Raw genomic sequence first — 9,489 nt, 5'->3', positions numbered from 1 at the left:
ATCATCAGCTGTAGGAGTTCCCTGGTGTAGTTTTTATGGCCATGGTCATATCATCTGCAAATAATGATACTTCTAACTTTCAAATTTGTATTCTCTTGATCTCTTTCAGTTGTATTATTGCTCTAAATACAACTTCAAGTATTATATTGTAGAATATTATATAGTAGAGAGTAAGCAACTATAGGGAGAAAGGGTGCTTGTAAACACAGATAAGCACTGACAACCAGGAAAAGTTAAACACTCAGCTTGGGTCTCCAAAGGAAGAAGATACTCAGCAGTCCTTATGAAACATAGTTTACAACCTGGTAACCTTGGCTGCATATTTAGCCAGGCTCTGCCTGTATCCCCCGGAATATTGTGCTTCTTTCTTTCAGAATATTTCTCCTCTAAAATCTTGAACATTGCTTCTAGAACATAAAACTCATCTTTCTTTAAAAATTATATTATGAGAGATGTCATTTGTATTTTACAACAGGCTAAGTGACTTCTATGTTACTAAAGTGAAGCCAAAAGCTGACTAAAACAAGAATTATATTTACCTCAGTCATTCTCCCTAGACCCTATTTTGAGTATTGTAAGTCAACAAAATCAATCCTTACAGAAGAATGCATATGTCCTTTGTAAATAGCTTTAATATAAACATGGCTTGAGCTTTACTGTACTCTCAGGACTGAGTTAACTGTGATCATAAAACTTTTCCAAAAAATTGTGCTATGCTAAAACAAATGGCTAAAATAAATGAACTAATGTCAGAAACTGTGTGCAGCAGATGAGGCATTTTGTGTTAGGCATGGCCAAATGTGCCTTGTGAAAGATATGGGGGCATAATTATAAGTGTAGGAAGCAGCCCTCAAGAATATGGAAGGATAAATGACCTTATTAGTAGGTAGAGAGGTCCCTTGTGTCACTGGATTTGAGAATGAGTGGCAAGGTGCCAATAATGCTGGCAGGAAGAGTAGCTATAAATTGATGGTTGTGGTGATCTGAATAAGAATGATCCCATAGACTCATGTGTTTGAATACTTAGTCAGCAGGGAATGGCATTACTTGAAAGGGTTAGCAGGATTAGGAGGGGTGGCCTTGTTAGAGAAAGTGTGTCACAGGGGATCAGCTTTGATATACATCTAAAGCCCATATCAGGACTAGTTCTCCCCCACCCATCTCCCGTCCCTCTCAGTCTTTCTCTCTCTTTGCCTGTGGAACAGTATATAAAGCTGTCAGCTCCAGGACGACGCCTGCCTGCACTCTGCCATGCTGCTCACCATGAGGTAATAGACTAAGCCTCTGAAACTGTAAGCAAGACCCCCTATTAAATGCCTTCCTCCAGAAGAGTTGTCTTGGTTATGGTGTCTCTTCACACCAATAGAACATTGATTAAGACAGTGGTGGTTTTCAAGGACAGACAGGAGGGTGAGTAGACAAGGGGGTAGAGACAAGGACCCTCAACCTTTGTTCACTACTGATTCCAATTACCTGAAGCTTTATGTGACGCTGGGTATAGAGGTATATACAAGTCCAACATGTATTGCTGGTAAATCGTAAAGAGATTTAATTTTAAAAAACCCTTTGGTATATACTAGAGAATAGGCATACAGTTGTGTTGGCTACAGAAAGGAGCTGACATAAAGACTATCCTTATCAGGAGTGAGCCTTATCAGAAAAAATCCCCATAAGACCATGCTTATGTCTTAAAGTGGGAGGAGAGTATTAAAAAGGCATGTTCCATGATGTCAGAGCCACAATGAGTGGGGCCTTAAAGGTAAAGAGAGTCTTCCCTTCAAAGCCTGGAGAGAAGACCCTTGAAAGGGACAGCTAAAAATAAACCTAAGAGAAAGACGCATCCTAGATAAAAAAAGAAGGTGGTGGCTGGGTCTTCAGAGAAGTCTCCTCATCAAGGAGAACTGTCTGACTTTTATACCCTCTCAGAAGGTAGCAGAATGTTCTGCACCAAATGCTTTAGTTCAATATAGCCCATTGACAAAGAGCATGGTAGCAACAAATAGGAGCATAAATTAGGAGCTTTAAAACTAGAGGGTGGGGTGGAAGGTCTCTGCAAACACCATGGTGGGTGTCAGTCTGAGTGAGGCAAACTGGAAGTCTGGTCCAACATGTCCCAGTAGCCTGTGTTGGTTGAGACTTTGAGAGTCTGACACCAGGCAGTTTATTGTAGGCATAGTGCAGTACAGTGCAATTGGGGAAAGAGGCCTGGTGTAACAGAATCCTCTATGCACAATGAAGTTAAGGCAGAATTACTTGAAACTCTTTTCAAAGTACATGCCACTTCTTCCACAACATGGGATCTGCATGTATTATCTTAAGTGTCTGAGGGAGGATCTGGTGTGGACTCAGTCATACACATAGTGTAGCGATCGCATAGGCTATTAACTAACTCAGTCCTAACTGTAAAGTCTGGGGGAGCCAGATGTGGCCTGGCCCTAGAGATAGCACAGAAATCACCAGGCTATTATTAGCCACAACCATTCCTAGGATTCTGAGCAGAATACCTATTACATACACCTTGCTTTCAACACCATGCTTAACATTTCTGGTTTGCCCAGTGCTGACCTCTGAGCACAAGAAGCTCTGTGCCACACCATAAAACAGAAATCACAACTGGCTTCTTGACCCTTGCTTACAGAGAGTAGTGGTGAAGGGCATGGGGTGATTTCTTCAGCATGTGAGATCTAGCCAACTTACAGCAACCAGGACCTTAGAGGGACAGGCCCATGATCTGACAGTATACAGGTAATTTTACCATCTACTAAAGATGGGAGCAAATTCACACAATAATGAGGTGGAAGTGCTTGTTCATTTTTTTTCCAAGATCAACTGTTTATTGAGTTTTGTTGTTGTTGTTCTAAAATACTATACATTTTAAGGAGTTTCTAAACATTAAGGACTTGACAGCTTTTGGTCATTCTGTAGCTTAGGAACAAGGATTTCTGCTGGTAAGTTCTCATAACACACAGCCACAGTGAGACAGCGCTCGTGCCAAACACCAAAGAAATACAAGTTGCTGATGTGCACCACTGCACCGTCCGAGCTAACAAAATAAAAGTCCTCTTTGTGCCCATCCCTGGGGCTCACAACAGTCCCACTGCACCTGAGGACAAGGGCAACTGGAGGAACTTGTGTGTGTGTGTGTGTGTGTGTGTGTGTGTGTGTGGTGGGGGATGTCAAACCCCTCCTTCTAGCTCTCCAGTGAGTGACACAGGGACTGTGAAGTCTATGATTACTAACAAGTCTTAGGAGCTTTTCCAGTGCTCGGTCATGAACTTGGAGCCCTGGCCAATGAGAATCAGTCTTCCCAGCAGCTCCACTCAGAGGCCAGAGCCACATCCTAACTGGGTGGGCACCGTTAACCAGCCGTGCCTGTGCTTCAATGCCATGGGCTTCAAGCAGTTGACCAGATCTGCTGTCAGAAGCCACCAGCTCTCATTCAACAGTGGGTGAACTCTATAGATTTTCTGATTATCAAATAATATATGCAGATATACATCGAGACACAACGGTCTAATGTAAAGCATCTTAATCTACAGATGCAACTGTTTTGAAAAGTTAGTCTTCTTACTGTTAACTTTCCAAATCACAACATACAAAAATAAATCTTGATCTTCAAATATTAGAACATTCTTAACATTTCTGAGAGTTGACTGACAGCTTGATTTTTATAATCATGCTGAGAATGCAACTTCACCTAAATATATAGTATAAAAACACATAACAGAATTATGTGTAGATGAACTTCAGAAACTGTTGGAAATTCTGTCCTAATATCAAGTAAAAATTCGTTAATCCATTTTAAAAAATATAACACAAGTCAGGAATTCAGTCATATTTTAAATATGAAGCATTTAACACAGTGTAATCCAAATATATTTGGCACTTTAATACTGAGTGATGATGGTAGGAGAGACATGTCTCTGTTTTCTGTAATTAATCCTTTATATTTCTCTGAGATCAGAGAACTCTCCATGGGCAGTAAAGGACTGAAATTCATAACATTATGACTTATGGGAGTGGTGAATCTGACCCGAGGTGTTTGAAGTGTTTCTGATGGTGCAGCACAATCTATGGGTTGACACCTTGTGTAAAAACCACATTGAATGTTCTGATGGTGCACCTGGGAAAAGCTGCCAGAAATACCTTAGATATGTTACACAATTGACTTTGAATTAAGTTGGCTGTTGAATGATAAACCTTTTCTTTGTTGCCAGGTTCTCTGCAGCCCCCACTTTAAGAAAATGTGTCCTAGGGAGTTAATTGTGGTGAGAGGTAAAAAGACTTGTGAAGATTATAGGCAGATAAATATGGGCTATGGAACTGGCTGGTCTTGGGCCTTGAGACGCTGGTGGAGAGGAGCAGCTATGAAGGATGGTTTCAAACCTCTAGGCTAAGCAAGAAGGAAGTTGGCACCTCACAAGCAGCACTGGGGGGGGGGGGCAGTTGTGCAGAAGGTGTGGGCTGATGATTCTTTTGGAGTTCATCTTGAGGGACTCAAACGCTCCATTTTAAAATTTCTTTTACTTACTTATTGAGGCTTTCACACATGTAGATTTGACTATGGTCATAGCTACTCCAACTTTCAGAGAAATCTCAGTTCCCCTAGATACACACTGACATAGCTTCTTCCCAAATTCATTCCTCTTATTCTTTCTTAGAGGAAAAACTGCACAATTTTTTAATTAGTGATGTCCATCTGCACATGAAATCTATGTGCCAAACAATGGAACAACAGACCCACATAAAAATGACTCCCCCTCTCCAGCCACCATCACCAGCAGTTCCTCCACCAGGATTAAGGCCTAGTGATCCCCTTACCCACCCATGCTAGACTTTTGACTAGCTTCACTCTGTGCAGATCACCATGGCCCCTGCCCTGAGTGACACAGACACACCATGACGTGAGGATGGCGATTCCTACACGACTCCCCATCCCCTAGTTCTTACATTCTTCCACCTCCACAGCCCTTCCACAATATTCCTTGATCCCACTGGGGTAGGGGATTGTTAAATATTTCCTTGAGGGCAGCGGAAACAGTCACTTTACCCAGCTCTTTGAACAGTTATGAATGTGTGCATCAACCTCTGTCCATTGCAGAAAGCAGTGTCTCTGACTGAGCCCAAGGGCAGGCAGCTCAGGCATATGAGTATAAATGTGAAGACTGATTTTCCTATGTCCATCTGACAAACTCCAAGAGTTCCTGGAGTTGACCTAGGATGCCTACCTGCTGTATGACACGGATAACAGTAACTAGAAGAAGGCAGAATTGTTTCATTTGTGTCTCAGAGTTCTCTGTTCCTTTCTCTGGCTGTGGAGATCCTTCTGAGCAGGTATTCATCCAGTCAAAAGGGTGCGTCTTTGCTCACCTATATATCTGCATCGACTTACAGAACATGTTGGGAATTTTGCCCCCATATGCTGGTATTTACAATGTGAAAATTAGCAAAAATAAAGAGGGGGACAATCTCAGATTAGTGCCAACCTGAGCTAAATTATCATACAACCTTTTCTGAAATAACAGTAGCAAAGTAATAAACTGAAAAGAGTCAGGGTGTATGATACGTTCATGGACTATTAAAACCCATCCGACTGACTCTGAGAGACACCACCTGTGGGCATAAATGTTTTGCAACCTACACTTAATAAGGGCTCAACTTCTCCTCTAGCCCACCACCCAGCAGAAGTAGTGGAAGAGAAAAATTATTAGGATCTGGGAAAATGGACCTGTTCAGCAATAGTTCTCTGGGGGTGAGCCCCATTTTCATGGGGAGCAGTTCAGTCCCGTAGCAAACACCAAGCAGAACGTAGCATCTGCAGACCAGCCCTCTAAGAAGGCAGATAACAGGCATGAACCAGCAGCTATAGTCCAGGCTTTTCAGCAAGCAGACATCAGACAGCTGTAGTTCAATCGTGAAGAAACTGCCAGGCTCGCCAACCTGCCTGAGGTGAGGCCACAGAGGCTATAAGAGGCCACAGGAACCCCATGAGCAGTTCTTGGGTGAGTTTCTCTCAATGGTAGAATTATCACAGTTGAGCTCAACAATGCTATGTAAGGGGAACCAGTACATGCGGTTCTTTAGCAAAGAACAGTGAGGCAGAACAAACCAAAGCTCAGTGCTCCTCTCCCACTGTCTCTGGGCTCATATTTATACTCCTTCATCATGAGTCCTTTCATGTGTCTGCTATAGCAAAACTTTCCTTCACCTGTGTCTGCTTTGGGAAATCAGTCTTTCATGTGTGTGCTTTAGCAAGACATCCTTTCACCTGGGTTCCCCGGAAATACATCATTTGGCATAACTAACTTTCCAAAGAACTACAAGGTTCCACTTGAAACCCCACCATCCAAAAGCTGCTAAGCACATTTCTGTAGCTGGTATTGCCCCTTCGGAGCCGGACATGGCTTTTGGGACCCCTGTTCCTATCACTGGATGCCCTCTGAAGTCATAGGCATAGCCATGTTGCTTTCTGAGTGGAACATGACTTGAAGGTGGTCAGTTGTCTCAAAATGTCTGCAGCTTAGGAGAGGACTGAGCAGGATGGGAGTATCTGGAAAGCAGCAATAGGTGACTTCCAGAGGGAGGCCATCAAGCACAGACACCTGGATTTGAATCAAGCATGAACCAATTGTTTCTTGTGTAACTCTACTCATTGGTTACAGGACCACCAGGCCATTGTGCATGACTCTGATCACATTGATCTTAGTTACTTGATCTCTCTAAGGCTGTCATCATAGTTTCTTTTCTCCTTTTCCGTGTAAAAGGACTGTGCTAGCTATCAAACCCAGGGTCTCACACCTGCTAGCTAACCAAGCCTTCTACCACACAGTCACATCCCAACAAGGAAAAACTACCTTGTCTTAATCTGTGAATGCTCCTGGGTTGATCAATTACTGGCTAGCCGGTGTGAGGTCCAGGGTTCACCACTCACTAGCACAAAGAGTGACATCACTTGTAAGAATGAGGATGGTGATGATTGATATTCAGGATAATATACAGTTTTGACTTCTCTATATAGACCAGGAAAAGACTAGCTTTGCAAACGTGTAAGGAGTTATACATGAGTTAGTTACTCCCAGGGGAAATAGAGAAGACCTGGATTTAGAGGTAGAGTCTCTGCCTAATCTGAACCAGGCACTGGGTTCATTCCCTAGCAATCAATAAGCACAGAGTGGTGAGGGTAACTGGAGTGCCAGAAGTTGGATGTTGGAAGCAGGAGGATCAGGAGTTGAGGGCATCCTTGAGTACATATCAAGATTGAGGCCAGCCCACATTATGTAATGAGGCTGTGTAAAGAAACACACAGCAAGAAAGGTCCCGGTGTCTGCTTGGACAGGTATGAAACACGTCCCTCATCATTCTTCAGTGTGATGGAGAAGGTTGCATTCCACCTGCTTCCCTGAATTACGTCTTGGTAACGAAGTCCATTCACACTCTTCCCTTCAGGTAAATGGCTGCCATAAAGGATCACACTTCACCATGTCGCTTGGATTGAGGCTGCTGTGGATAAAAATTCCTGGAAAAAAAGCTGTGTGAAAAAAAGCAGACCGACAGACTTAAGCTTCAAGGACTGGGGAGAGTTCAGAATATTACAGGGTCATTTCCTAATGAAAACTCTTCTAGTGCTATCTTTAGCCCCTAAAGAGACATTCTTGTCCACCTCTCTTTTGTATTTATCATCCATACAAACAGATAAAAACTCTTTGGAATGTATTAACAACACCCCCTTCTCAGCCTGCCAAGGTGCTAAGAAGAATGCTGTCACATAGAATCTGAGGTTGGGTCTGGTGTTCCTCTACTTTTAAGACTCCTCTCTGAGGTTTCCACCAATATATATTAAACATCCATTCATGCTCAACTTTATTTGTCTTGGTACTATTAAAAAAAACTGTCATGAAACTGTAGGGACATTGGAACATGGAGCTTGGAACAACCTAAATCCCTGTTCCAGGTCCATCGTTACATCCATTTGGCTTCAGAACAAACCCTCTTACTCCCTTTGAGGTGAGAGCTGTGTTTTTGAGGTGACCCTGTATATGCGCACACTCCCTTGTCATGATCTGCAAACCCCTGGATGACAGGCCCTCCTGCTCCTCTTCTGTTTTTCTCATGGACAATCCATGCAGGTGGCAAGTTTGTGCTCTGAACTATCTGGGCACAGACATAAACAAGCCCTGCTCAGCAAGTTGAGAGTTCTTTTGATTCCATGCCCACCCCATATGCCACTACAGCTGACTTCTCCCATGTGAATCTAAAAGGCAAACAGGAAATTCACCCAGACACTGGATCCCCACATCTGGCAAGCTTAGTGCAACTCATTTACTTCTTGGGTTTTCATTTTCCAGTGAGCTCTGGATCTCTCACAAGGACAACCAGGAAACCCAAACTGCACAGGCTCCTCTTCACCTGCCCTCTGTGCACCCCAACTGACCCTCAGCCTCCTGAGACCTCTCCTAGACTCCCTGGAGCCCCCATGTGAAGTCACCTCCTCTGCCAGTAAAAGTTTTCCAGGACTCTAGGAAGCATGCCAGGGTGCTGGGGTCTACAGCGCTGTTGCTGTGCACACTCTGGAGGGTGACTGCATAGGGACCATTGCCAAGCCCCTTATGTGACCACTCACTCCTTCAGAGAAAGTTTGTGAATCCCTGAAATTCAGGCTGCAGCACAGTCAGCTTCCCTTCAGTTGAAGCCTTCCTTCCTTCCCAAGGAGGTACCAGCCTGGCTAGCCAACCCTGCCTGCTGTGATGCAGCCTTTCTAGCCCCTGGAGGACTGCTCCTCTTGATGATCTTAACCCTTTGTGTCTGGGAGGCAAGCTGCATTTCCAAGGTTGAGCAAAAATGTGGTTCTCTGGTGACCAGACTGCAGGACCTGTTTCATAGAAGAAGCATCCATGAAACAGCCAGAGAGACACAGACTGAAAAAGAGAGTGAGAGAATGAAGGGATCGAGATAGATTCAGAAAGGGATCATGAGGGTCCCGAGAAGATGGAAGGATGGAGCTGGGAGGGATGTCTCAGTTGGAGCTACAGGGGAAAGAATGGAGGGTGGGGGTCAAGAAAAGCAGGAAAGCTCCCTACCTGGGATGGGCCAAGGAAAAACAGATGGGAAACACAGAGAGAAGCTCCTAGAACAGGCCTGCTGTGCATTTCAGTCTTGACCAGGGTCCTGCCTTGGCTAGCCTGAATGGTGATTTCTGAGAGGAATTCTTGGTTTTGTCAGAAGGTCCAACACTTCAGTGTCAGCTCATGGTTAGACAATCTGTGTGACACATTTCTCTTCATTGACCTGGGGATTGCAATTTACCTGGAAAGGGAGGTCTAAAATTTCATGTCGTTACCTTTAGGTGTCTGGGGTGTTTCTGGGCTCAAATCTGTTCAATCTCACAGAGGTTTTGCATCCTTAGCATTGCCAGCACCCCTCCACCTCTGATATCCTACAGTATGAGACAGAGTCATAGAAGAGTTACTGATTTCAATGGAGACAACATTT

General features: G+C 43.8%; 1 long non-coding RNA gene across 1 annotated transcript; it reads left to right on the top strand.

Annotated features, from left to right (window-relative positions):
• Positions 1-876: 876 nt before the first annotated feature.
• Positions 877-8,923, top strand: Gm41902. Its single transcript, XR_878281.1, has 2 exons — positions 877-1,268; positions 7,447-8,923. It is a non-coding gene; the product is annotated as a predicted gene, 41902 (long non-coding RNA).
• The last annotated feature ends 566 nt before the right edge of the window (positions 8,924-9,489 follow it).

The sequence above is a fragment of the Mus musculus genome, chromosome X (genome assembly GCF_000001635.26).
Source record: "Mus musculus strain C57BL/6J chromosome X, GRCm38.p6 C57BL/6J".
Classification (NCBI taxonomy): Eukaryota; Metazoa; Chordata; class Mammalia; order Rodentia; family Muridae; genus Mus; species Mus musculus.
This window is presented reverse-complemented; position numbering and strand designations above follow the sequence as displayed.